The sequence below is a fragment of the Staurois parvus genome, unplaced genomic scaffold (genome assembly GCF_062004578.1).
Source record: "Staurois parvus isolate SC_StPar_1 unplaced genomic scaffold, SC_StPar_1.0 ptg002686l, whole genome shotgun sequence".
NCBI classification, from domain to species: domain Eukaryota; kingdom Metazoa; phylum Chordata; class Amphibia; order Anura; family Ranidae; genus Staurois; species Staurois parvus.
The window spans coordinates 1905038-1932532 of record NW_028320482.1 but is presented as its reverse complement, the minus strand read 5'-3'; the positions used below and the strand labels follow the sequence as shown (position 1 = coordinate 1932532).

The 27495-nt window shown below is 46.1% G+C and overlaps 1 protein-coding gene, 1 long non-coding RNA gene and 1 pseudogene across 3 annotated transcripts in view; all 3 read left to right on the top strand.

Moving 5' to 3' along the window:
• Window positions 1-27495, top strand: part of LOC149429934 (uncharacterized) — a 69977-nt gene that overhangs the window by 35007 nt on the left and 7475 nt on the right. The window lies entirely within an intron of this gene.
• On the top strand, window positions 490-6361 carry LOC149429936 (uncharacterized; annotated as a pseudogene). Its single transcript, XR_016310084.1, has 2 exons — window positions 490-628; window positions 5010-6361. The product of XR_016310084.1 is annotated as an uncharacterized LOC149429936 (transcript).
• Window positions 24162-27265, top strand: LOC149429935 (uncharacterized). The gene is made up of 3 exons (XR_016310087.1): window positions 24162-24240; window positions 26604-26715; window positions 27132-27265. It is a non-coding gene; the product is annotated as an uncharacterized LOC149429935 (long non-coding RNA).

Sequence of the window (27495 nt, the reverse complement as noted above, 5' to 3'; positions counted from 1 at the left end):
CACACCATCCCTCACCATCATCAGGTAGATGAGAAACAATCACTGATAGTATCATTAGTATCTGTACATTATCTGCATTGTTACAATTGATGTCATTTTTATTTTATATTCAGAGTGGAAACCTGAGAGATCCTAAAGTTGATGTTAAAGAAGAGATAGAGGCGGATGATGAAGATTGGGTGATGGAAAAGTCAGAGTCTGTAAAAGTACACAGATATCTGTGCCAGGACACCATGGTGAAGTCATTCATTTACAGGAACCCACCAGAGAGATGTGCCTGTCCTCTGTATTCCCGGGATTCCACACAGGAAGGTCACACCATCCCTCACCATCATCAGGTCGGTGGAGTTGAGGGTCTGGAACATAAAGTGATGGAACACTCTGACATGTGGAGACGATGTGTGGACTCTACAAGATGAGATTTTCTATGTGATCTCACATCATAATTCCTTCTATATTACAGATGTTATTTCTGCCATTCTGTTGGTTTAGGGTGAAGATCTGATGAAGATGAAAGTTGAGGGTGAAGTAGAAGAGACGTATGTGAGGGATGATCAGCAGTCTATGGAGGAGGCTGGAATGATGAGGACATTCAAAGAGGAGGACACTCCTACAGAGATCAGCACAGGTGAGACACAATATATTCTTCTGTTATCTCTGCTCTGTTTCTGCACACTGATTGGTTCAGATGAGTGAAATCAGCCAATAATAGGTTGATAATAATCACTGATACTCGTCCTACACATTATTTCTTCTTTTTTCTCAGGTAAACAGACAGAATTTATGTTCTCAGACATGTATGTAGATTCTGCGACCTGATAGCAGTATTAGGCACAGTAACACAGATTGTGCCTTTCAGAGGTTGGTCCCTACTTATACCTAAATGTTATTATAAAATTCTATCAATGAAGGTTCCCAGGTATGGTATCCAATGTAAGGCTGTATAATATACCACGTCTGGAATTCTTCATTAGTAATCTTGCTGGGATGAAAAGTAATAGGGACATTGAGTCATTACTGCTTGGCCCTTATGGTCCACTGTGGATTTTAAGGGGGACAAAAAAAACAAACAGGTGTTGGGTCCCCCCAATGTCTACTAAGCCATCAGGTCTGGTTTGGATTTCAAGAGGGAACCCTATGTAAAGTTCAAGATAAAAAACAATGGGTCCCCTCCAAAATCCATATCAGACCCTTATCTTAGTATGCAGCCTGGCTAGCCTAGAAAAGGTGTTTAGCATGTACCCCCTTGTGTACCATACAAGGCTACATGCCCTCAATATGTGGGGTGTACCTTGCCTGGGGGAATCGTTAGCCAAAACCTTGTCCCCATAAAGATAAGGACATTAGCCTCTTCCCCACAACACTGGCCTGTTGGCTGTGGAGTTCAGCAGGTGAAGGGCTTGCTGGAAGTTGGAATCTCTCTTTAGGTAGTTCTAGAAACCAACTTCCCTAATGAGTACCTTTAATGTTAGGTGAATAAACATGGAGACCCAATTTTTGACAAGTCAGACAGATCCATGTCAAGTAGAATGAATGAAAGAAAAACATGACCACACATCTGATCCTGTTGCTCACTTTCTGCAAATGACAGCTCCTATCTCTAACCTCCCCCCCCTGATAAATGGAGACAAAAAGGAGAAATCACTTAGGTGACGTCGATGACAAAATGTGGACATGAAAATATTTGGTCACTAATGTCACAGGGGATCAAGAATGATATAATTGACCTTAAATGATCATGTCTGTAAATGGCCAATTATGTAAACGTGACACCCCGATCATATGGTTATATTCAGCTAGGGAGATGTCACTCATGGTGAGCAGTCGTCGGGAGTGTATTGTGTTGGCGTTCACTGTAGTTGACTTGAGGGTGAAATCTAGACTGAAGGGGATCAAGAAGGTTATTCTTAATGAGGTGGTCACTCAGGTGTAGACCAGGCATCCAAGGAGTTTGGAGGAAAAGAGGATCAAGGAGATGGGGCATAGGGTATTAAGATTGGTGGGGTCCAAGTAAGGCTTTTTAAGTATTAGGGTGACAAGTACATGTTTTAGAAGTTTTAGAGAGTTGAGGAAGATGCCATAAGAAAGGGTGAGATTGAAGATGTGAGGTACAGAGTATAGATACTGTAGAGCCAGAGGGTAACCACACTATTTGAGAGGGAACAGGGGACAGGTGGTGTAATGCCTATGAAATGTGTTGGCCTTGGACCCTTTGTTTCTTGGGTAATTTTTGCAATAAAGCATTGTTGTCCAAATGTCAGGAGAATGAAAAGTGACTAATGTCATTTCTCTAAGCCAAAGGGACAGAGTCACAAGATAGTCTGCTTAGAGTAAGATAAAAACTTGTTTATGGAATAGAACGTGTTTATGACATCTAGTAATGTCACATTAGAAGATAAGAACCTGTTTAAAGATGTCTACTTGCTTGAGAAGTTAGAAATCTTTAAATTTGGGGTAGATGAGAAGTTTGGGGTAGATGAGAAGTTTGGGGTAGATGAGAAGTTTGGGGTAGATGAGAAGTTTGGGGTAGATGAGAAGTTTGGGGTAGATTAGAAGAAGTTTGGGATAGATTAGAAGACGTTTGGGGTAGATTAGAAGACGTTTGGGGTAGATTAGAAGACGTTTGGGGTAGATTAGAAGACGTTTGGGGTAGATTAGAAGACGTTTGGGGTAGATTAGAAGAAGTTTGGGGTAGATTAGAAGACGTTTGGGGTAGATTAGAAGACGTTTGGGGGAGATTAGAAGAAGTTTGGGGTAGATCAGAAGAAGTTTGGGGTAGATAAAAAGCTGAACTGAAGCAAAAATGTGATTTTTCAGATAACGATGTGGAATCAATATGGTGGCTGAGCGTGACTCTGTTATCCTCACGGAACCTTTCTGCTAGCTCCTCCTATGGTGGGTGTGGTGCCTGCCCACTATTGGAAAGCTTCCAGAAAAAAAGGTTTAAAAGCCGGGAGTCCAAGCGAGACCAATAGGAAGCCCCCTAGCGGGCAGGGGACGCTCTGATGCTGGGATTCTTGCCAAGGCTATATGGGCTCATCAATTGGTTGTGCTTAAGGCTTCCTAGTGACCCTCTGGACAGTATGGTTCCGATGGGATTTGTACCTTCCCACTTCCACATAGCTTTGGTAATGTATTAATTCTATGCTGTGACGCTGTCAAATGATGTCTATTTTATGCTGTAATGCTCACATTATTATTGGTGTGTGTTATTATGCAGATTGTGATGAATATAAGATATATCCTCCTGTGTGTCCTGTGATAATAAAAGTGAAGGTTTTGACAGTGCAAAAATATTGCAGTTGGATTCTGTTATTTCTTGGAGTGCCGGGTGAATGCTATGATGTGCCAGGGCAGGTGTTCATTGGGTAGAGGGTCTTTCATGTGCGTAGAATATGTAATGGTATAAATGCTGATTAAAAGTACCTGTATGACTACATGTTGATTTTGTGCTTGTATATGACTTGCTTTTAGTTATTGCCCCCAGCATTTGCCATTACAGGTGGTTAGGTGGGTGTCTGAAAATAATTTAGCAACCTCATCTATAGTAGTGGGGTTGAATAAGGTAAGTGTTCAGTGTTCATATCTGTAGGGTGGAGATTTCATCACAAATTGTATCGATTTTCTTTTTGAAGTGATTGGCGAACTCCTGGGCAGTGAGTGAGTTTAGTGGGTGGAGGTAGTGGAGGACAAAGAATAGAGCTAAAGATAGAGAAGAGTTGATGGGGATTGGATGAGAAGGTGTTAATGAGAGTGATATAATAAGTCTGCTTGGCAGTGTGGAGGCAAGAACTGTATATTTGGAGGGCAGATTTATATTAGCTGCAATCGTTCTGAGACTTAAAGCAGAGCTCCACCCAAATGGGGAAGTTCCGCTTTAAGGGCTGCTTCCCTGCTCCCCATTAAGGATTGGCACCTTTTGGGAGCGAGGGGTGAGCAGGTACCCGCTTCCACTTCCGGTCCGATCGCTGTGTCGATCAGAAACGGAAGGTGTCCTCCCTCCTTCCCCGTAGTCTTTTGGGACACGTGACAGGTCCCAGAAGACTACAGGACCATTCATGAAGCGCAGCGCTACTCGCGCATGCGCAGTGGGTACCCGGCTGTGAAGCTGCAAGCTATCATAGCCGGGTGCCCACGCTGAAGATGCCAGCCTCCTGGAATACAGGTTGGGCGGTGAAACGAGCTGTGGGGGACGCACCACGGGAACGAGGGACAAGTAAGTGGCTGTTTTTTAAAAGTCAGCAGCTACAGTTTTTGTAGCTGCTGATATTATTTTTTTATAGGTCAAGTGGAACTCCGCTTTAATTTTACGTCACTGTTTCTCAAGAGCACAGCTAAGTTTTTTTAGACTTCTGGTGTCATCTGTTTGCCAGGGTTGTAGAGCTCATGGCCTGATTGTGTATGTATTGAAGGGTGGGAACTTGTCTAGGGAGGATGACAGTGAAGTGTTGTAGACAGAAGTGGCTAGATTTGGGCAGAACATGGGTGAGATTTTGTCATAGAGGTGGTCAGTAGCAGAGTGGAGAAGAGAAGAGTTGAGGTGGCGAAGGTCTCTACGGGTAATTGTTAGGCGGTTGGAGGGAGAGGTGGTGAAACAGTGAGAGCGTGAAACTAGTAAGGTGGTGATCAGAGATGGGAAATGGATTGTTGGAGAGGTTGCACGGAGTGCATAGATTGGAGAATACAAGGTCAAGGGCGTTGCCATCAGAGTGAGTAGAAGCCTGTACCCATTGGTTCAGGTCAAAAGAGGAGGTTAGACTGAAAAGTTTAGAAGTAGCAGGAGTGTCAGTGTTAACAGGGATGTTGAAATCGCTGAAATTGATTTTGGGAATTTCAAAAGAGGGAAGCCAGGCAGAGACGTCATCAAGAAAAGTTGATACTGGTCCATGGGGGCCGGTAAATCGGAGCAATTCCTAAAGAAATTGGAAAAAAATAGATGTTTACAGTGAGCTGGATGGAACATCCATAGAGAACATCTGCTCACTCTGCCTGTTTTTAAATTCTTCCAGGACACGCCATCGAGAAACCCTCAAAGGATCTTCTCACTTTATCTCCGGGTTGTAAAATGGAAGATGAGGACATCACAAGAGATTGTGCCGGAGAAAAGACGATGAGTTCAGCTATGGATGGTGGACTTCACAATGTGGATGGACCAACAAATCCCTTTGACTCTGAGCAACCTCGTACTATGAGGGATGGTGCTGGAATTCAGGGGGAGAATACATTTTCCTGTGCTGAATGCGGGGAAAGTTGTAACTCTAAGTTAGGTCTTACTGTACATCAGAGATCCCACAGGGGTGGGAAGCCAAATTCCTGCCAAGAATGTGGGAAATGTTTTATACAGAAATCAAGTCTTGTTGTACATCAGAGATCTCACACTGGAGAGAAGCCTTACACCTGCCCAGAGTGTGGGAGAGGTTTTACACAGAAATCAATCCTTGTTAGACATCAGAGATCTCACACGGGGGAGAAACCATATTCCTGCCCTGAGTGCGGGAAAAGTTATACAAAGAAATCAGACCTTGTTATACATCAGAGATTGCACATGGGGGAGAAGCTGTATTCCTGCCCCAAATGCGAAATATGTTTTTCACAGAAAACAAGTTTTGTTATACATCAGAGGCTGCACATGGGGGAGAAGCCATATTCCTGCTCGGAGTGCGGGAAATGTTTTACATGGAAATCGTACCTTGTTAGGCACCAGAGATTGCACACTGGGGAGAAGCCATATTCCTGCCCTGAGTGCGGAAAATGTTTTTCAGATAAATCAGTCCTCGTTAGACATCAGAGATCTCACAGTGGGGTGTAGGCATGCGGGAAGCATTCCTGCCCTGAGTGCGGAAAATGTTTTTCAGATAAATCAGCCCTCGTTAGACATCAGAGATCTCACAGTGGGGTGTAGGCATGGGGGAAGCATTCCTGCCCTGAGTGCGGAAAATGTTTTTCAGATAAATCAGCCCTCGTTAGACATCAGAGATCTCACAGTGGGGTGTAGGCATGAGGGAAGCATTCCTGCCCTGAGTGCGGAAAATGTTTTTCAGATAAATCAGTCCTCGTTAGTCATCAGAGATCTCACAGTGGGGTTTAGGCATGAGGGAAGCATTCCTGCCCTGAGTGCGGAAATGTTTTTTAAATAAATCAGTCCTCGTTAGAAATCCGAGATCTCACAGCAGGGTGTAGCGATGAGGGGAGCATTCCTGGGTTCAGTTCTCTGGAGGTTTGCTGAACTGTTCCTAAATTCTGAATGTTAATCCAAAACCCCCTGAAGTCAATGGGAGCAGAATCTTTAAAAATCGGTTTTCTTTTTTTTCCATTTTCTGGTACAATATCAATATCTTCAACTTAAATCTGAATTGCTGCATTATGATACCTAGCCATTCCTTTTAACACAAGAAGAAATCAACATAATAATTGGCATACAATAAGTAAGTTACAAGTACTAAACATTATAATTCCAAGAAAACTTCTACTAACAAATGTATCCAATAATAAGCAGTAGTCACTTTCACCTACGGGAAAGCTTACAGGTGAAACTCAAAAAATTAGAATATGGTGCAAAAGTTAATTTATTTCAGTGCAGCAACTTAAAAGGTGAAACTAATATATGAGATAGACTCATTACATGCAAAGCAAGATAGTTCAAGCCGTGATTTGTCATCATTGTGATGATTATGGCTTACAGCTCATGAAAACCCCAAATCCACAATCTCAGAAAATGAGAATATTGTGAAAAGGTGCAATATTCTCAGCTCAAAGTGTCCCACTCTAATCAGATAATTAACCATATCATCTGCAAAGGGTTCCTGAACCTTTAAATGGTCTCTCAGTCTGGTTCAGTAGGAAATCACTGTCACGGATCCACGGTCGCTGCCACCAACATGCGACAATTGCACGACCGCGACTAACAGTAATACGTCACGCCTACGGCGTCAGACCCCAGACCTTCTCACCAAACTCGTGATCGGCTGATCTAAAACTGCGGTGTGACGCGCATAACAAGGCCCCACCCAGCTGCACCCTGCACAGCGATTGTCCAGCTAATGGGCTACAATCGGTGCCTGCAGCCTGAATGCGCTTGTTACTGGGTCGGGTTAATTACGCAACTAACCCTTGTACTGCCACCACCGTCTTGAAATGTACAGAGAAGACGGACTCTGTCAGAAATACACTATAATCATTGAAAAGTCACCTGTCCAATATGGTCAATTGGGCAGGGAGTAAACAAACACAGTAGCGTCTCTTCAAAAGGCAGGAATTCACGAATTGCAAGTAAGCGCTTAAAAACAGTTTAACACTTTCAGAAAGAAAGATTTATTACTAAAAGAGTCAAACAGGTGCAATACAATATTTACAAAGAGATGTCACAAAAATATATATATATGTACAGTATATAAAGACACAGCAAAGAGATAATTAGGAAGGAAATTACAGGGTTAAGTTACTTGCCCATATGCCTGGGTTTGCAGATCCAAGTTGCGGAGCAGGACGATTCTTTTTCTCCTCCCTCGATGTTAGCTGGGAGATCTGTGTAAAAACTTAAACTTCCAGGCTTGCAGCCTGTCCTTTTTAAAATCCCTCTGCCGGGGGGGGGGGGCCTTGAGTCTGCCCAATACAATATGTTGGGCAGAATGTCAGTGGACTCTCAGTTAAAACTAACAGCTTCATAATCCATGACATGAAACATACAGTTGACCTGAGGAATGTTCAATTCTCTTTTAAGTCCGGGAGAGAAGCTATTATCTGTTTTATGATGAGTGAACCTACACAGTTTTGGGTCAGTGCTTCCCAGTTCTCTGAGAAATGCTGGCCTTATCAGAACGTAGGTGAGAAAGGTTATATTTCAGCAGACTGCCTGGTACCTGGACTCAGGATGCTTAACCTGGTCTGACCCACACCATCTGTCAGGAGATAACATTTGCCTCTCAGGACTGGAAACGGGGGGTGTGAGGAATGATGGCTGAGGAATTTCCACTAAAAGCAAAGGAAAAGGGGAGCTCCGCTTCCAACTCTGATGAGCAAGTTTGCTACAATCACAATCATGGGAAAGACCGCTGACCTGACTGTTGTGCAGAAAACCTTCATTGACACCCTCCATAAGGAGGGAAAGCCTCAAAAGGGAATTGCTAAAGTTGGATGTTCCCAAAGTGCTGTATCAAAGCACATTAATAGAAAGTTATGTGGAAGGGAAAAGTGTGGAAGAAAAAGTTGCACAAGCAGCAGGGATGACCACAGCCTGGAGAGGATTGTCAGGAAAAGGCCATTCAAAAGTGTTGAGGACTTTCACAAGGAGTGGACTGAGGCTGGAGTCAGTGCATCAAGAGCCACCACACACAGACGGATCCTGGACATGGGCTTCAAATGTTGTATTCCTCTTGTCAAGCCACTCCTGAACAACAAACAACAGACCTGGTCTGTTGCTCAGTGGTCCAAAATCCTCTTTTCTGATGAGAGCAACTTTTGCATCTCATTTGGAAACCAAGGACCCAGAGTATGGAGGAAGAATGGAGAGGCCCAAGGACCCCGAGTATGGAGGAAGAATGGAGAGGCACGAGGACCCCAAGTATGGAGGAAGAATGGAGAGGCACACACTGCAAGATGCTTGAAGTCCAGTGTGAAGTTTCCACAGTCTGCGTTGATTTGGGGAGCCATGTCATCTGCTGGCGTTGGTCCACTGGGCTTCATTAAATCCAAGGTCAACGTAGCCGCAGATGAGCTTTATGGGGATGCTGACTTCATTTTCCAGCAGGACTTGGCACCTTCCCACACTGCCAAAAGCACCAAAACCTGGTTCAATGACCGTGGGATTACTGTGCTTGATTGGCCAGCAAACTCGCCTGACCTGAACCCCATACAGAATCTATGGGGCATTGCCAAGAGAAAGATGAGAGACATGAGACTGAACAATGCAGAAGAGCTGAAGGCCGCTATTGAAGCATCCTGGTCTTCCATAACACCTCAGCAGTGCCACAGGCTGATAGCTTCCATGCCACGCCGCATTGAGGCAGTAATTGCTGCAAAAGGGGCCCAAACCAAGTACTGAGTACATATGCATGCTTCTACTTTTCAGAGGTCCGATATTGTTCTATGTACAATCCTTGTATTATTGATTGCATGTAATATTCTCATTTTCTGAGATTGTGGATTTGGGGTTTTCATGAGCTGTAAGCCATAATCATCACAATGATGACAAATCACGGCTTGAACTATCTTGCTTTGCATGTAATGAGTCTATCTCATGTATTAGTTTCACCTTTTAAGTTGCTGCACTGAAATAAATGAACTTTTGCACAATATTCAAATTTTTTAAGTTTTACCTGTATAATAAAGTATATAAAAACCAGTATGTAGCGCTTAATCACTCCATTTCTACACAGATGATAATATAGTGAGAAATTAAAGTCCTCGAGGAAAAGTCCATAAAATGTGACTCTATTTTAAATGAAAATCATATCTTCAAAAAGGTAATGTGCTGCCAACGAGACAAAAGAAGGAATCCTCCACCATCAGCACCTAAAGCCTCTTACCAGAGGATGTGACCACAGATCATGCAGTCAAAAACAGCGAGTATGGAAAATCAATGGATATATTGGATCCTAAATCTTCTCCACTGAAAAAAACAACTCTACAACTGGCATCTCAATGATAAGGATCCAGAGTTACACCTCAAAGATAATGAGATGTGTACAAAGAGAACAAAGGCTCCTCACAGTGTAGAATTTAAAATAATCCAAAATGTAGTAAAGAGTAATGCACTTAAAAACATATGATGAAATTAGCACATGAAATCATAGAAGTTTCCAACCAACAAAATGGCCACAGTGTGTGGCACGCTGACATCATAAGCCATAGCTCCACCCTACGCGTTTCATCATTAGATGTCGTTCTCACTATATTACTATATGTGTAAAAGTGGAGTGAATAAGCGCTACATATTGTTTTTTGTAATTATTTGATATGCTGCCTGCTGTTAGGGATCCGGGTGTGACCAGAAATGTGTGGACTGACACAGGGACGTAGCAGGCTTCAGGAACACAGGCGTAGTCAGGGCTGGAGAGGTGGAATGGTCAGGCAGGCCGCAAGGTACTGTCAGGCTCCGCCCAAGGGGATCTCTGGTGGTCCACAGCACAGGGTTTCCCAGGACGCGGAGTCTAAGTCCCAGTCTGCCTTTTCACCAGGGCCCCTGATGGTGGGGATGGACTTGGTGCAAGACTGAAACCAGGTCGCGTTCCTGGGCACCCCCGGCGGTGGCAGAGGGGTCCCGCTGAGGGTATGTGCCCGGGATGAGCCTGCTGTGAAGAGGATGACAGATCCCGATCCGAGCGGGATGGATAGGATGACAGATCCCGATCCGAGCGGGATGGATGGGCGACTGTTAGGAGTGAGCGAGGTCAGACTAGCCGGGTCGGTATTGTGCGGGCAGCGTGGTACAGGGGGAGCAAGCGGAGAATGGTCGGGGTCACAAGCCAGGTTCAGCAGGTAGCGGGCAGCGTGGTACTGAGGGGCAGGCAGAAGGATGGTCAGGAACGAGCCGGGGTCAGAGCAGGAGAGGGTCAGCGTAAATCAGAACAGGCAGAGTTTGGCACCCCCTCCTCCTTAATAAACTACTCTCCCTTGGCATCGGAGATACTGCTCTCTCTTGGTTCTCATCCTACCTATCCCGACGCTCCTTCAGTGTCACCTACAATGGTGCCACCTCCCCCTCCCTCCCCCTCTCTGTTGGGGTCCCCCAAGGCTCTGTCCTTGGACCCCTTCTCTTCTCCATCTACACCTCCTCCCTGGGCAAACTCATACAATCTCACGGCTTCAACTATCACCTCTATGCTGACGACACCCAAATCTACCTCTCCACCCCTCACCTCACCCCCACTATCTCCGCCCGCATCACTCACCTCCTAAATGACATTTCAGACTGGATGTCGCTACACTTCCTCAAGCTCAACCTCTCCAAAACCGAGCTTCTCGTCTTTCCCCCTGCCCACACCCCCCCCCCATCCTATCCATCATCACCAACAACTCCCCTATCACTTCCGCCCCGCAAGCCAAAGTCCTTGGCGTCATTCTTGACGCGAACCTCTCCCTCCAACCGCATGTCAAATCACTCACAAACACATGCAGGCTCCATCTTCGCAACATTGCCAAGATACGTACCTTCCTCACCCCAGACACCACCAAACTTCTAGTACACTCCCTCATCATCTCACGCCTTGACTACTGCAACTCCCTCCTCACTGGCCTACCCAAGTGCAGGCTCTCCCTGCTCCAGACCATCCTGAACTCAGCTGCCAGACTCATCCACCTCACCACCCGCTCCACCTCTGCCACCCCCCTCTGCCTCTCCCTCCACTGGCTCCCGATTGCCCAACGCATCAAATTTAAACTCCTAACCCTGACCTACAAAGCCGTTCACAACACTGCCCCTGACTACCTCACCAACCTTATCACCAAGTACCACCCTACCCATACCCTTCGCTCCTCACAGGACCTCCTTCTATCCTGCTCCCTGGTCTCCTCCTCCCATGCACGACTGCAGGACTTCTCCAGGTCCTCCCCCATCCTCTGGAACTCACTGCCCCAATCCATCAGACTGTCGCCTTCCCTATTCACATTCAGGCGCTCCCTCAAAACCCATCTCTTCAGGGAAGCCTACCCCACCCTCACCTAACGGCCATCCTCCCTCATTCCTCCCACCACTTCATCCCCCTCAGCCACTTCCTACTGTACCTTTTACCCCCTCCCTCCTAGATTGTAAGCTCGAAAGAGTAGGGCCCTCTTACCCCTCGTACATTGTTTGTTGTTGTTGTACTGTGCCATGTATTGTCCCCCCTATTGTACAGCGCTGAGCAAACCCTTTGGCGCTATATAAACTCGTAGTAATAATAATAATAATAATAACAAGGAAACGTACTTACAGGACAGGAACAGGATACAAGGGCTCATGGGAAACATTTACACCAAGGCACAGATCTGGTCATTCCTTAAATACACCTGCCCTAATCAGCCCCAGGTGTTGGCTGACTGCAGAAGTGAGCTTCTGGCTGCTGAGAGCACCCGCTGGTCAGCCCTGGTACTGCAGCCCACACGGCAGGTGAGTCCCACCACCAGTGCTGAGTCCATTCCTGACACCTGCATTCTTGTGTTAGCTGATTTCTCTCCACATATAGTGCAATTTAGCACAGGTACACATCAACATTTTTGGATTATAATAAAGATTACCTCTAGGTAAAATTAATCTCTCCTACATGTGCAACATTTAGGAGATATTCACATGTTTGGCAGCCGATGATGTCAATGGAGCATGCGCACCGTGCTCTGAATTGAGGACACACTTATTGGACCATCAATCCATAGAGCCGTGCTGTGACGGGGACTCCTGTGCACATGTGCGGTAGTGATGCCATCGATCCTCGGACAGTCAAATGGCCGGACTTTAAGAACCAAGAAGGAGGACTGAGGAAGCCATGGCAGCAATGATGGCACAGCCCTAGAGGCAGGGCCATGGATAAGAGGGTACCACTGGTCCTCCTGTACGGGGCCCAGGCAGAATCAGATGTGTGTAGGGAGGGTGATCGGCTTGGGGGGGCAATTACTAGAACCGATCCCCTGTATGGCTCTGTCTGCAGTAGCCAGCGGGAGGGAGAGGTGAAGAAACCAGCTTTCAGCTGCTGCAGAGAGAGAGCCATACAGGGGATCGGTTCCAATAATTGCACCCATCACCCTCCCTGTGCACCATACATTTCCCCCTGTGTGCAGTGCTGCTAGTATAGTCAGGGGCGTATTTACCACAAGGCATTTGCCTAGGGTGACATTTTTTCAGGGGGGCAGCGCTGCCCCCCAAAAGAAGGGATGGAAGAAAGGACACGCAGCATGGGGACCAGGTGGGATCTGAGAGAGGCTGCAGGCTGCTTGATGGTGTATGCAGAGCCTGACTCTTGTTCCCGGGGATGTCTGGAGCTGTGAAGGTGAGGGTCTTCTCACTCGCCGGGGTGGGGGTTGCCAATGTGTATGGGGCAGTGGAAGAGGAAGGCTCTCTCAGGTGGGGTGTTGTTGGTCAATGTCAGGCTCTTATCGTGGGGGAGGGGAGTGTTTGTCAGTGTCAGGGTTTGTCCGTGGGGGGAGTCAATTTTTGTGTTGCCTAGGGCAGCACGAAACTTAAATACTCCACTGAGTATAGTCTGTACAGATATAGTATCTTGATCACGGTTGGATCTAATTTAGTGTCCCTGAAACTGCAGTTTGGGTTTTACCAAAGACATTTAGCAGAATACATTTTGGCCTAAATTTATGAAGACGTTTCACTGGATATTTTTTACAACAATGTAGAAAAAATTTTTTTTTTCAAAATTTTAGATATTCATTTGTTTATATAATAAAGAATACAAACCCCAGTGGTGATCAAATACCACCAATAGAAAGCTCTATTTGTGCGAAAAAATTGTATAAATTTCATTCGTGTACAGTGTTGCATGACCACACAAGTGCCAGTTAAAGTAGCGCGGTGAAATAGCAAAAAATGCCTTTGTCATGAAGGAGGTAACATTTTCCAGAGGTCAAGTGGTTAAATTGAGTTTCTCTCCGGCTCTCGTTTATAATGATCCTCCAAACCTTGCTGTAATCCTCCACTAATTTTTCATGGGAAAAATTAGCACATCAATTTTTTTACGCTTTTTGGACTAATTTATCATTCAAAGCATGGTATATATCAAATATAGCATAGATACCGTTTTCTATCAATTTATCCAAAAATGGTCAGCTTGAGTGCATAGAGACTATCACCACAACAGGACTCTAGGTAACTAGACATTTGTAGTAGAGATAATGCTGCCTCCGTATATTAAATTCCATAGAAATCATTTCAAATTACTTGGATGGATTACTAGTTGATAACAATTGGTATGGTACAGTTGGTGTGCTATAACCTATGCATTCTGCCTCTGGGTTCGAAAAGCTCCATAATTTCTACTCAGCAGGAATGATGGCTTGTCTTGAATTGGCTGGAACTTTAATACATAGGGAGACATTCCTTGTTTTTTCCTCAACTCTCTCCAAGCTACTATTACATCCCTATAGAGTAAGTTAGTTTTCCATCTTGGAGGCAGACTTCTCATCTTCGTGTGCAGAGAGATTCCAGGGAGAAGCCATTTCTATCTAGATCTAAGTTAGAATACCTCAACGACGATGTTAGCCCGTCCAAGGCGTGTCTAAATAAACAAGCTAAATTGTAAATTCTAATATTGGGAAGGCCAAGACAACCTTTATTTTAAGGGAGGGAAAGAGAAGTGTGGCGCCCTCATGTGTAAATACACTATATTGCCAAAAGTATTGGGCCAGCCCTCCAAATCATTGGATTCAGGTGTTCCAATCACCTCCATGGCTAAAGCAGGGGTGCATTTACCACAAGGCAAACAAGGCATTTGCCTAGGGTGGCATTTTTAAGGGGGCAGCAGCATTTTTTCCCAAAAGAAGGGATGGAAGAAGGGTTACACGTAGCACAGGGACCAGGTGGGATCAGAGAGAGGCTTTGGGCTACTTGATGGTGTATACAGAGCCTGACTCTTGTTCCTGGGGATGTCTGGAGCTGTGAAGGTGAGTGTCTTATCTCTTCCCGGGGTGGGGGGTTGCCAGTGTATGGGGGGCAGTGGTAGGCTCTCTCGGGTGGGTGGGGGGCTGGGGTGTTGTTGGCCAATGTCAGACTCTCTTCGTGGGGGAGGTGTTGATTGGTGCCAGGGTCTCTCTGTGAGAGGGGGGAGCCAATTTTTGTGTTGCCTAGGGCAGCACGAAACCTAAATACACCACTGGGCTAAAGGTGTATACAATCAAGCACCAAGGCATGCAGACTGCTTCTACAAACATTTGTGAAAGAATGGGTCGCTCTTAGGAGCTCAGTGACTCCAAGCGTGGTCCCGTGATAGGTGGCCATCTGTGCAATAAGTCCATCCGTGACATTTCCTGGCTACTAAATATTCCACGCTCAACTGTTAGTGGGATTATAACAAAGTGGAAGCAACTGGGAACAACAGCAACTCATTCAGCAAGTGGTAGGCCACGTCACATGACAGGGCGGGGTCAGCGCATGCTGAAACGCACAGTGTGCAGAAGTCAATAGCTAAAGACCTCCAAACTTGGTGTGGCCTTCAGATTAGCACAACAACAGTGCGTAGAGAGCTTCATGCAATGGGTTTCTATGGCCGAGCAGCTGCATCCAAGCCTTACATCACCAAGTGCAATGCAAAGCGTCGGATTCAGTGGTGTCAAGCATGTCGCCACTGGACTCTAGAGCAGTGGAGATGTGTTCTCTGGAGTGACCAATCACTCTTCTCTGTCTGGCAATCCAATGGATGTGTATGGGTTTGGTGGTTGCCAGGAAAACGGTACTTGCCTGAGTGCATTGTGCCAAGTGCCTAAAGTTTGGTGGACTTGGGATTATGGTATGGGGTTGTTTTTCAGGGGTTGGTTTGGCCCCCTAGTTCCACTGAAGGGAACTCTTAAAGCATCAGCATACCAAGACATTTTGGACAATTGCATGCTTCAAACTTTGTGTAAACAATTTTGGGATTGCCCTTCCCGTTACAACATGACTGTGTATCAGTGCACAAAGCAAGGTCCATAAAGACATGGAGGAGCCAGTTTGGGGTGGAGGAAGTTGACTGGCCTGCATAGAGTCCTGACTTCAAACCAATAAAACAGCTTTGGGATATATTAGAGCGGAGACTGCGAACCAGGCCTTCTCATCTGACATCAGTGCCTGACCTGACAAATGTGCTTCTGGAAGAGTGGTCAAACCTTCCCATAGACACCCTCCTAAACCTTGTGGACATCCTTCCCAGAAGAGTTGAAGCTGTTATAGTTGCAAAGGGCGGGGCCGACTCAATATTGAACCCTACAGACTAAGACTGGGGGGCCATTAAAGTTCATGTGCATGGAAAGGCAGGAGGCCCAATATATTTAGCAATATAGTGTAGTTTTTAGTGTAGTTAGAGGCTTTTTAGAAGCCTGAGTGTGAGGTCAGGCTGGAGGGCTCTACAGGTCAGGCCTCTGGTACCTCCCCTTGGTTCTAGAAGCTTGGAGAAGTTTCTAGAAGCTAGTGGGTGAAGGACAGAAGGTGCTGATCTGCATATCCTTGTAAGTCTGACCTATACCAGGCAGGAGACCTGGCAGTGTGGCAGACAGGTCCATAAATTTTGGATAGCCTGGCCATCAAGGGAGTCTGGTGGAAGATCAAGTGCTGAGGTCTCCTGCTGTGTAGCCTGGGAGGGGACCCCGGAGAACAAAGTTTCTGCTTCCAGGCTGGAGGTTGGATAGATGGTAGAAGGAAGTTGACAGAGGGAGCTCCACTTCCCTACAGTCGATTGAGGAAGGAAATCATCCCATCAGAAAGCCTGAAAGCAGATTATCCAAAGCTATGGGACACAAGGACAGTGTGAGTACCTCTACACCCCCATGGCCTACAAGATAGAGGGCTGCTAGGTGCTATTCCCAACCAGTTCTTCCTGGGACAGTTTTACAAGTCTGTTCTGGAATCTCGCTCTGGGATACTCTTCAAAGACAGCCAGGTGGATGGGCAGTTTCTAGCTGGGGTCTGAAGAGATTCACTTAAAGGGGACAAGGTGTTCCTCACAGAGACTGCATTACTGATCCATCAAGAGACCGTTGCCACTCCGGAGTAAAAGGTTCAGGATACAACATTTTTGTGCAGAATTTAGGAATCTTGACCTCAGCGTCTTGGTTTCAAGTTGAGTTGGGCATCCCATATAACCCTAGACCCTATCCAAGTTGTTTACCCCAAAATAAAACAAGCCCATGGACTGGTTACTGACCCCGAAAGGATGTTGAAAAATGCGTGTTGCCTGGCTGTGCAGGTAAATAGGGGAACCCAAAACCAGAGGCTCTCAGGGGGTTTCGCTACAGTAGATATTGATACTCGTGGTCTCTTCCCATAAAAACCTAGTTATAGCCTTCATTAATTAATTCATATCCTTATGTTTAACTACTTGCCACCTGCTTCACAGTATATTTACTGCTATCGGGTGGCACAGCCAGGCACCACAACGTACTGGTATGTCGTGGTGTACTTCCTGGTTTTCAGGCGTGTGTGCATGTGCTCCCTGCTGATCTGTGCTGTGACTGGACACAGCATGAGTTTGACAGCAGGTTTCAGCCAATGATTTTGGCTGTATACCTGCTGATCTGCTGTGGCCAACCACAGCACAGAGTTCTGTGTTTACAAACACACAGAACAGTGATCTGGCTGCTTATTCTCCTTGAAATTAACTCCCAGTTCAGGGAGAAAAGACAGCCAGATCCTGTGAGAAAAAGCAGCACACATACACTTGTTAGGCACACAGTTAACCCCGTGATTGCCCTTCTGACCACCCCTGTCACCCATTAGTGTCATTAGCACAGTGTGTAGTATTATCAATGATCACTGTATTAGTGTCACTAGCAACATCAGTGTCCATCCCAGCCAGTGTCAGTGCCAGCTTGCTCGCCGCACTATGACAGTCCCACTATAAGTTGCTGATCACCGCTATTACTAGTATAATACACTAATGTACAGGCGTACCTCGGTTTATGAGAATGGCCCAGCACCCCTCCCTGGGTGCTTATCAGGGGCCGCAGGGTTGCAAGGGCCCCATTGAAGTCCGCTGCCGCCCAGATGGCAACAGATGGGGACTTGGGCGACGGAGCTCCTGCTTCAGGACTGCTCCGGTCACCATCTTGACATTCTACAAAAAAAAAAAGCTTGCCTTACTACCTGCCCCCTTGACCCTGTCCCCAAACAATTCCTACAATCACCCTCCTCCTCCATCCTACGCTCCCTCACTCACATCTTCATTATCTCCCTCTCTACTGGCACATTCCCCTCCCCTCTGAAGCATACGCACATCACTCCCATACGTAAAAAACCCTCCCTGGATTCCAGTGACATAAACAACTTTAGACCCATCTCCCTGCTGCCATTTTCATCCAAACTCCTTGAGCACTTAGCCTATAATCGCATGAGTTCCAACCTCACCAACAACAACCTCCTTGATCCCCTACAATCTGGCTTCCGCCCCCTACACTCCACCGAAACCGCCCTACTCAAACTCACCAACGACCTGCTAACCGCTAAAGTCAATGGCCACTACTCAGTGCTACTAATCCTCGACCTCTCTGCAGCTCTCGACATGGTCGCCACCCCCTCCTCCTCAAAAAACTATACTCTCTTGGCCTCAGAGACTCTGCTCTCTCCTGGCTCTCTTCTTGTCTATCACAACGCTCCTTCAGTGTTCCCTATAACGCTGCCACATTCACCTCACTCCCCCTCTCTGTTGGGGTCCCCCAAGGTTCTGTCCTCGGGCCCCTTCTCTTCTCCATCTACACCTCCTCCCTTGGTCAAATGATACACTCTCACGGATTCAACTACCATCTCTATGCTGATGACACGCAAATCTATCTCTCTAACCCCTCGCCTCACCCCCTCAGTCTCTGCCCAAATCACTAGCCTACTGAACGATACAGTTGCAAGAAAAAGTATGTGAACCCCTTGGGATTACGTGGAGTTTTGCATGAATTGGGCATAAAATGTGCTCTGAACGTCATCTAAGTCACAACAATAGAAGAACACAGTCTGCTGAACATAATACTACACAAACATTAGATGTTGCCATGGTTTAATTGCACATAACATGTAAACATTCACAGTGCAGGGAGGAAAAAGTATGTGAGGCCCTAGCTTAATGACTTCTCCCAGAGATAATTGGAGCCAGGAGTGAGCCAACCTTGACTCCAATCAGTGTGATGATATTGGATGTGTTGCTGACAGCTGTCCTGCCCTTAAAAAACACACACCTGTTTTGGGTTTACTGGTTTCAAGAAGCACTGTCTGATGTGAACCATGCCTCGCAGAAAAGAGCTCTCAGAAGACCTACCATCAAGAATTGTTGACTTGCATGAAGCTGGAAAGGGTTACAAAAGTATCTCCTTGAGCCTTGATGTTCATGTGTCCACGGTAAGACAGACTGTCTACAAATGGAGAAAGTTTAGCACTGTTGCTACTCTCCCTAGGCGTGGTCGTCCTGTAAAAATGACTGCAAGAGCACAGCGCAGAATGCTGCATGAGGTAAAGAAGAATCCCAGAGTGTCAGCTAAAGACCTACAGAAATCTCTGGCACATGCTAACATTTTTGTTGACACATCTACATTAAGGAAAACATTAAAGAAGAATGGAGTACATGGAAGGACACCACGGAGGAAGCCATTGCTGTCCAAAAAGAAGATTGCAGCACATTTGAAGTTTGCAAAAGAGCACCTGGATGTTCCACAGCACTACTGGCAAAATATACTGTGGACAGATGAAACCAAGATTGAGTTGTTTGGGAAGAACACACAACACTATGTGTGGAGAAAAAAAGGCCCAGCACACCAACATCAAAACCTCATCCCCACTGTGAAACATGGCGGAGGGAGCATCATGGTTTGGGGCTGCTTTGCTGCCTCAGGGCCTGGACGGATTGTTGTCATTGATGGGAAAATGAATTCCAGAGTTTATCAAGACATTTTGCAGGAAAATGTACGACCATCTGTCCGCCAACTGAAGCTCCGCAGAGGATGGGTGATGCAACAGGACAATGACACAAAGCATACAAGTAATTCAACAAAACAATGGCTGCAACAGCACAGAATACGCCTTCTGGAGTGGCCCAGTCAGAGTTCTGACCTCAACCCGATTTAAATGCTGTGGCATGACCTTAGGAGAGCGATTCACACCAGACATCCCAAGAATATTGCTACACTGAAACAGTTTTGTGAAGAGGAGTGGTCCAAAATGACTCCAGATCGTTGTGCAGGTCTGATCTGCAACTACAGGAAATGTTTGGTTGAGGTTATTGCTGCCAAAGGAGGGTCAACCAGTTATTAAGTCCAAAGGTTCACATACTTTTTCCTCCCTGCACTGTGAATGTTTACATGTTATGTGCAATTAAACCATGGCAGCATCTAATGTTTGTGTAGTATTATGTTCAGCGGACTGTGTTCTTCTATTGTTGTGACTTAGATGACGTTCAGAGCACATTTTATGCCCAATTCATGCAAAACTCCACGTAATCCCAAGGGGTTCACATACTTTTTCTTGCAACTGTATATCAGACTGGATGTCACTCCACTTCCTCAAATTAAACCTTTCCAAAACCGAGCTCCTAGTTTTCCCCCCAGCCCGCACCCCCCACCCTCTCCATCACAACCAACAACGCCACCATCAGTCCCACCCCGCAAGCCAGAGTACTAGGTGTCATCCTAGACTCCAATCTGTCTTTCCAGCCCCAGATCCAATCGCTGACAAATTCATGCAGACTCCACCTCCGCAACATCTCCAAAATATGCACGTTCCTAACTCCAGAAACTACAAAGCAACGCATTCACTCCCTCATCATATCACGACTTGACTGCTGTAACTCCCTCCTCACCGGCCTACCCCAACACAGGCTATCCCCGCTTCAGTCTATCCTGAATTCTGCGGCCAGACTCATCCAACTTACCAACCGCACTGTATCCACCACCCCCCTCTGCCAATCCCTCCACTGGCTGCCGATTGCCAAACGCATAAAATTCTAAATACTAACATTGACGTACAAAGCCATTCATAAAACTGCCCCAAACTACCTCACCGACCTGATATCCATTTACCACCCAAAACGCACTCTCCGCTCCTCACAAGATCTCCTACTCTCTAGTTCCCTGGTCTCCTCTTCCCATGCCCGTCTCCAGAACTTCCCCCATCCTCCTGGAACTCACTACCCCAATCCATCAGACTGTCACCTACCCTCCTCACCTTTAGGCGCACCCTGAAAACCCATCTCGTCAGAGAAGCCTACCCCGCCCTCACCTATCTGCTGATCTCCTCCGCTCTCCCCACCACTCCATCCCCCACAGCTATTTCCTCCTTTACCAATCTCCCCTCCCTCCTAGATTGTAAGCTTCAAGAAGCAGGGCCCTCGAACCCCTCGTGTATTTTATTGTATTGTTACTGTACTGTCTCGTGTACTGTCTCCCACTATAATGTACAGCGCTGAGCAAACTGTTGGCGCTATATAAATACTGTGTAATAATAATAATATTGTAATCCGATGGTGCCAGCATTGATTTCAAAATTCGACCAACCAAGCCTTCAGTTTCTCCTCATATTGCTACAGAAAAGAATTTTCATGGCCAAGAACTTTCTTTTCTTTCCAGGTCACAGCTCTTGCTCGTTTCTTTTTCGATTACATTTCTTGCGATTCTTCCAACATTGATTAGAAATTTGTTTCTTTTTCAAAAACCTTCCAATATGCCTTATCACTCAAATTTGATGATCACTCAAAAATTGGTCATTGCTGTGGCCTACTAATGGTGTGAAATTTGAACTAAAATTCTGAGAATAGATTTTCAGAATTCGACCCATGCTTGCGTTTTGGTATAGATTTTAGAAGGACCACTTGCTGTTTTTTTGTTTGTCACCTATGCTATAGGACAGGGATCTCCAAACATTCTAAACAAAGGGCCAGTTTACTGTCTTACAGACTTTCCGGGGGCAAGACTGTGGCCATTGTGAGTAGAAAATGTTTTTGTGGAAGTAAACAATACTTCATCATTCATATGAGTGGGAGGAATAGTGTGAATTGTTGGTATCAGTGGGAGGAATAGTGCCCCATCATTGGTATCAGTGTGAGGAATAGTGCCCCATCATTGGTATCAGTGTGAGGAATAGTGTCCCATCATTGGTATCAGTGGAAGGAATAATGCCCCATCATTGGTATCAGTGGGAGGAATAATGCCCCATCATTGGTATCAGTGGGAGGAATAATGCCCCATCATTGGTATCAGTGGGAGGAATAGTACCCCATCATTGGTATTAGTGGGAGGAATAGTGCCCCATCATTGGTATTAGTGGAGGAATAGTGCCCCATCATTGGTATCAGTGGAAGGAATAGTGTCCCGTCATTGGTATCAGTGGGAGGAATAGTGTCCCATCATTTGTATCAGTGGGAGGAATAATGCCCCATCATTGGTATCAGTGGGAGGAATAATGCCCCATCATTGGTATCAGTGGGAGGAATAGTGCCCCATCATTGGTATCAGTGGGAGGAATAGTACCCCATCATTGGTATTAGTGGGAGGAATAGTGCCCCATCATTGGTATTAGTGCAGGAATAGTGCCCCATCATTGGTATCAGTGGGAGGAATAGTGCCCCATCATTGGTATTAGTGGAGGAATAGTGCCCCATCATTGGTATTAGTGGAGGAATAGTGCCCCATCATTGATATCAGTGGGAGGAATAGTGCCTCATCATTGGTATCAGTGGGAGGAATAGTTTCCCATCATTGATATCAGTGGGAGGAATAGTGTCCCCATCATTGGTATCAGTGGGAGGAATAGTGCCCCATCATTGATATCAGTGAGAGGAATAGTGTCCCATCATTGGTGTCAGTGGGAGGAATAGTTTCCCATCATTGGCATTAGTGGGAGGAATAGTGCCCCATCATTGGTATCAGTGTGAGGAATAGTGCCCCATCATTTGTATCAGTGGGAGGAATAGTGCCCCATCATTGGTGTCAGTGGGAGAAATAGTGCCCCATCATTTGTATCAGTGGGAGGAATAGTGCCCCATCATTTGTATCAGTGGGAGGAATAGTGTCCCACCATTGGTATCAGTGTGAGGAATAGTGCCCCATCATTTGTATCAGTGGGAGGAATAGTGCCCCACTGTTGGTGTCAGTGGAGGAATAGTGCCTCATCATTGGTATCAGTGTGAGGAATAGTGCCCCATCATTGGTATCAGTGGGAGGAATAGTGCCCCACTGTTGGTGTCAGTGGAAGGAATAGTGTCCCATCATTGGTATCAGTGGGAGGAATAGTGCCCCATCATTGGTATCAGTGGGAGGAATAGTGCCCCATCATTTGTATCAGTGGGAGGAATAGTGCCCCACTGTTGGTGTCAGTGGAAGGAATAGTGTCCCATCATTGGTATCAGTGGAAGGAATAGTGCCCCATCATTGGTATCAGTGGGAGGAATAGTGCCCCATCATTGGTATCAGTGGGAGGAATAGTGCCCCATCACTGGTATCAGTGGGAGGAATAGTGCCCCATCATTGGTATCAGTGGGAGGAATAGTGCCCCATCACTGGTATCAGTGGGAGGAATAGTGCCCCATCATTGGTATCAGTGGGAGGAATAGTGCCCCATCATTGGTATCAGTGGGAGGAATAGTGCCCCATCACTGGTATCAGTGGGAGGAATAGTGCCCCATCATTGGTATCAGTGGGAGGAATAGTGCCCCATCATTGGTATCAGTGGGAGGAATAGTGCCCCATCATTGGTATTAGTGGGAGGAATATTGCCCCATCATTGCTATTGGTGGGAGGAATAGTGTCCCATCATTGATGTCAGTGGGAGGAATAGTGTCCCATCATTGGTGTCAGTGGGAGGAATAGTGTCCCATCATTGGTATCAGTAGGAGGAATAGTGCCTCATCATTGGTATCAGTGGGAGGAATATTGCCCCGTCATTGGTATCAGTGGGAGGAATAGTGCCCCATCATTGGTATTGGTGGGAGGAATAGTGCCCCATCATTGGTATTGGTGGGAGGAATAGTGTCCCATCATTGGTATTGGTGGGAGGAATAGTGCCCCATCTTTGATATTGGCTCAAATGACATTTTAGAAATAAATTCACAGCTAAATGACAATTCTCTGCTGTATTTGTTTTCTTTGAACAACATGAGGACCCTCCAAAACACACACCAGACCCTTATCCTTAAGAAAAAAAAAAATGAAGCCAGCAAGGAAATGTCATTTGGTTGTGAATATATTTTTTTTTCTAAAATGTTACTTTTTCTCTAGTATGTTGTACAGGCAGTATTTTTAGATGTATCTGCTGAATGGCCCTGTCCATTAAACCCAAGCCGATTCACTTTATTTTCAGCTTTTCCCCCAACAGCTTCCAATTCACTGACACTGTGACTGTCCTGCAACATTTAGGGTGCTTGGAAACAATGACAAGGCCATGTTCACATTTAGAGGCAATTCTGGGGGCTGCAGTTCCTCTGAGCTCCACAAGGTTGTGAGCACACTTATACTCAGACAGGAAGTCTCTATGGAATACAGACAGGAAGTGATGTCAGGTACAGACAGGAAGTGATGTCAGGTATAAATAGGATATTCCCAGTGAGAGGTGAGGTGGGAAGAAGTAGAGAGGAGACGTTGGTGGAAGTGGCAGCAGAGGAGGTAATAAGATGGTATTTCCTATTTACACCCAGTAACCCCCCCCCCGTCATGTCCGTCCTCTTCCTCCATAGTCACGTCCGTCCTCTTCCCCCGTGGTCACGTCCGTCCTCTTCCCCCGTGGTCACGTCCGTCCTCTTCCTCCGTGGTCACGTCCGTCCTCTTCCTCCGTGGTCACGTCCGTCCTCTTCCTCCGTGGTCACGTCCGTCCTCTTCCTCCGTGGTCACGTCAGTCCTCTTCCTCCATGGTCACGTCCGTCCTCTTCCTCCATGGTCCCGTCCGTCCTCTTCCTCCATGGTCCCGTCCGTCCTCTTCCTCCATGGTCCCGTCCGTCCTCTTCCTCCATGGTCCCGTCCGTCCTCTTCCTCCATGGTCACGTCCGTCCTCTCCCTCCATAGTCACGTCCGTCCTCTTCCCCCATGGTCACGTCCGTCCTCTTCCCCCATAGTCACGTCCGTCCTCTTCCTCCATAGTCACTGTGACATCTTTTATCTCCAGCAGATGATGATACACACATATATAGTGTGGGAACCCAGATTAACCCCTTCAGGGGCACAACATTCCCCCACTTCCGGGGCCGGAACATTCTCCTCATTGTGGAGATGGGTCACCTTCTCGCTGGAGATGAGATGAACACACCTGGGTTCAATTCAATTGGTGTTTGGTGAACATCAAAGTTTGAGCATGGCATAGCATGAGAGGAAGGTGCATTTTTTAAAACATCCCATTGGGCCAGGAGCAGGGGCAGACTGACCATTTGGAAACTCGAGCACTGCCCGAGGGCCCGGGGTCAGTAGAGGGCCCCATGAGATGCACCTGGTACCTTTTTCATAGGCTTTTTTGAGTTTGGGCAAGGACACAAGGGCCCCATGATCCCCTATTGCCCGGGGGCCTCATGAGTTATCAGTCCGCCCCTGGCCAGGAGTAGTGATTTTTTTTTTTTCTTAAATGCTTAAAGTGGAATATTAAAAATGTCTAATTTCTTTAACTCCTTCAAAACCGGGCACTTTTACCCCCTTCCAGCACAGGCCAATTTTCAGGTTTCAACGCTCTCACACTTTGAATGACAATTGCGCGGTCATGCAACACTGTACCCAAGCCAAAATTTTTTTACATTTTGTTCACACAACTAGAGCTTTCTTTTGGTGGTATTTATGAATTCCACTCACTCTGTCAAAAAATAAAAGTCAGCAACTGAGAAAACTGTAGCTGCTGACTTTTAAAAAACAGCCACTTACCTGTCCCTCGGTCACGTGGTGTGTCCCCCGCAGCCCGTTTCACTGGCCATCCTGTATTCCAGGAGGCCAGCATCTTCATTGTGGGCACCTAGCTGTGAAGCGTGAGCTTCATGAATGGTCCTGTAGTCTTCTGGGACCTGTCACGTGTCCCAAAAGACTACAGGGAGGGAGGACCAAAATACATACTGGACCCTTGGAGTCTAGTATAGATTTTAAGAGGGTACCTGTTGCCCAAAAAAAAGGTGAGGTTCCTCTAAAAATCCATATAAAACCCTTAATCTGTGCATTCAGCTTAGCTGGACAGGAAGGGGGGGGACAGTGTGTGTCTTTTCTCCTAAACCATAACAATCAACATGCCCTCAACATGGGCAGTGCCTTGCCAGGGGGAACCCCCTTGGCAAAGTACCTTGTCACCATGTTGATGAGTACAAGGGCCTCCTTCCCGCAACCCTGGCCAGTAATTGTTGGGCACTGCAAGTAGGGGGCTTATCAAAGTTCGAAAGTCCTCTTTAATATTAAGAGGGCACCTAGATATCTCTCCCCACACTGTTCCCCCTACTCATTTACCCAAAAAAAAAAATTTGTAACAGAAATAAGTCCAAACATTTGACAAGTCCTTTATTTCAAAATTAAAATCCAAGAATTTCCCATTGTAAATCCATCATCAATCACAATGGCACTCATGAGGATCCCAACAGTACTCTTTGCTGAAGGACAGCTCCCCACCATGCTGTCTTCCGCTATGTAAGTGAGATAGTAGTGATATCTGTGACCAATACAGATATCTAATAGTCTCTGCTTCTGGTTTGGATGAATTGCAGCAGCTCCTGGATGGAAAGTCATGTGGTCTAATTCTGTTTCTTGTTTTTAGAAATTCCCCTTTATAAGATATTATAGTCCTTCAATCTGGTTTCTGATCCTTCTAGCAGGGACACAAAGTACCCATCTGTAAAAATTATCTCTGTGATATTTACCAAGCAACAGCTTTTCACAAATACAGACACTGGAGGGAATCAGCTCCCTGCACATTTGACAATTCCCACGGGGGGCAGCCCACTTTTTAAACGCTTGCATACCCATCCTAATAATGTACAATCAATACAGTCCAGATAATTCTGTGTCTCCAGGTCAACCTGCATGGATCACATGACCATATAAATTAAGATGGAGGACCAGAGTCACATGACTGAGAGGATATTAAACTTCACCCTGGAGATCATCTACCTGCTGACCGGAGAGGTGAGGAGTATTCTGGGAGGTCACATGACATCACTCTCATCTCTATTAATAAAACACAGACCTGACTGGAGAGGTGAGGAGGATTCTGGGAGGTCACATGGCATCACTCTTATCTCTATTAATAAAACACAGACCTGACCGGAGAGGTGAGGAGGATTCTGGGAGGTCACATGACATCACTCTTATCTCTATTAATAAAACACAGATCTGACCAGAGAGGTGAGGAGGATTCTGGGAGGTCACATGACATCACTTATCTCTAGTAATAAAACACAGACCTGACCGAAGAGGTGAGGAGGATTCTGGGAGGTCACATGACATCACTTATCTCTATTAATAAAACACAGACCTGACCGGAGAGGTGAGGAGGATTCTGGGAATGTGAAATATTTTTTATCTATTTATTTTTTTAATAGAATTTTCCTCCTGCTAAGTCTGGAGACCATATGACCATCACAGTGCCTCCACGTGACTCCCTGACACCTGAGAGACACAACATGCAGAAGATTCTAGAAGTCACCAAGAAGATGATGGAACTGCTGACAGGAGAGGTGAGTGGTGCCGGGAATTCTGGGACATTCTCCAGTAACAGACAAGGGATGTGTCTGGATGGTGACTGTATCATTGTGTGTGTCAGGTTCCTATAAGGTGTCAGGGTGTCACTGTCTATTTCTCCATGGAGGAGTGGGAGTATTTAGAAGGACACAAGGATCTCTACAAGGACGTCATGATGGACAATCAGCCGCCCCTCACATCACCGGGTAAGAGGAGACTTTATTG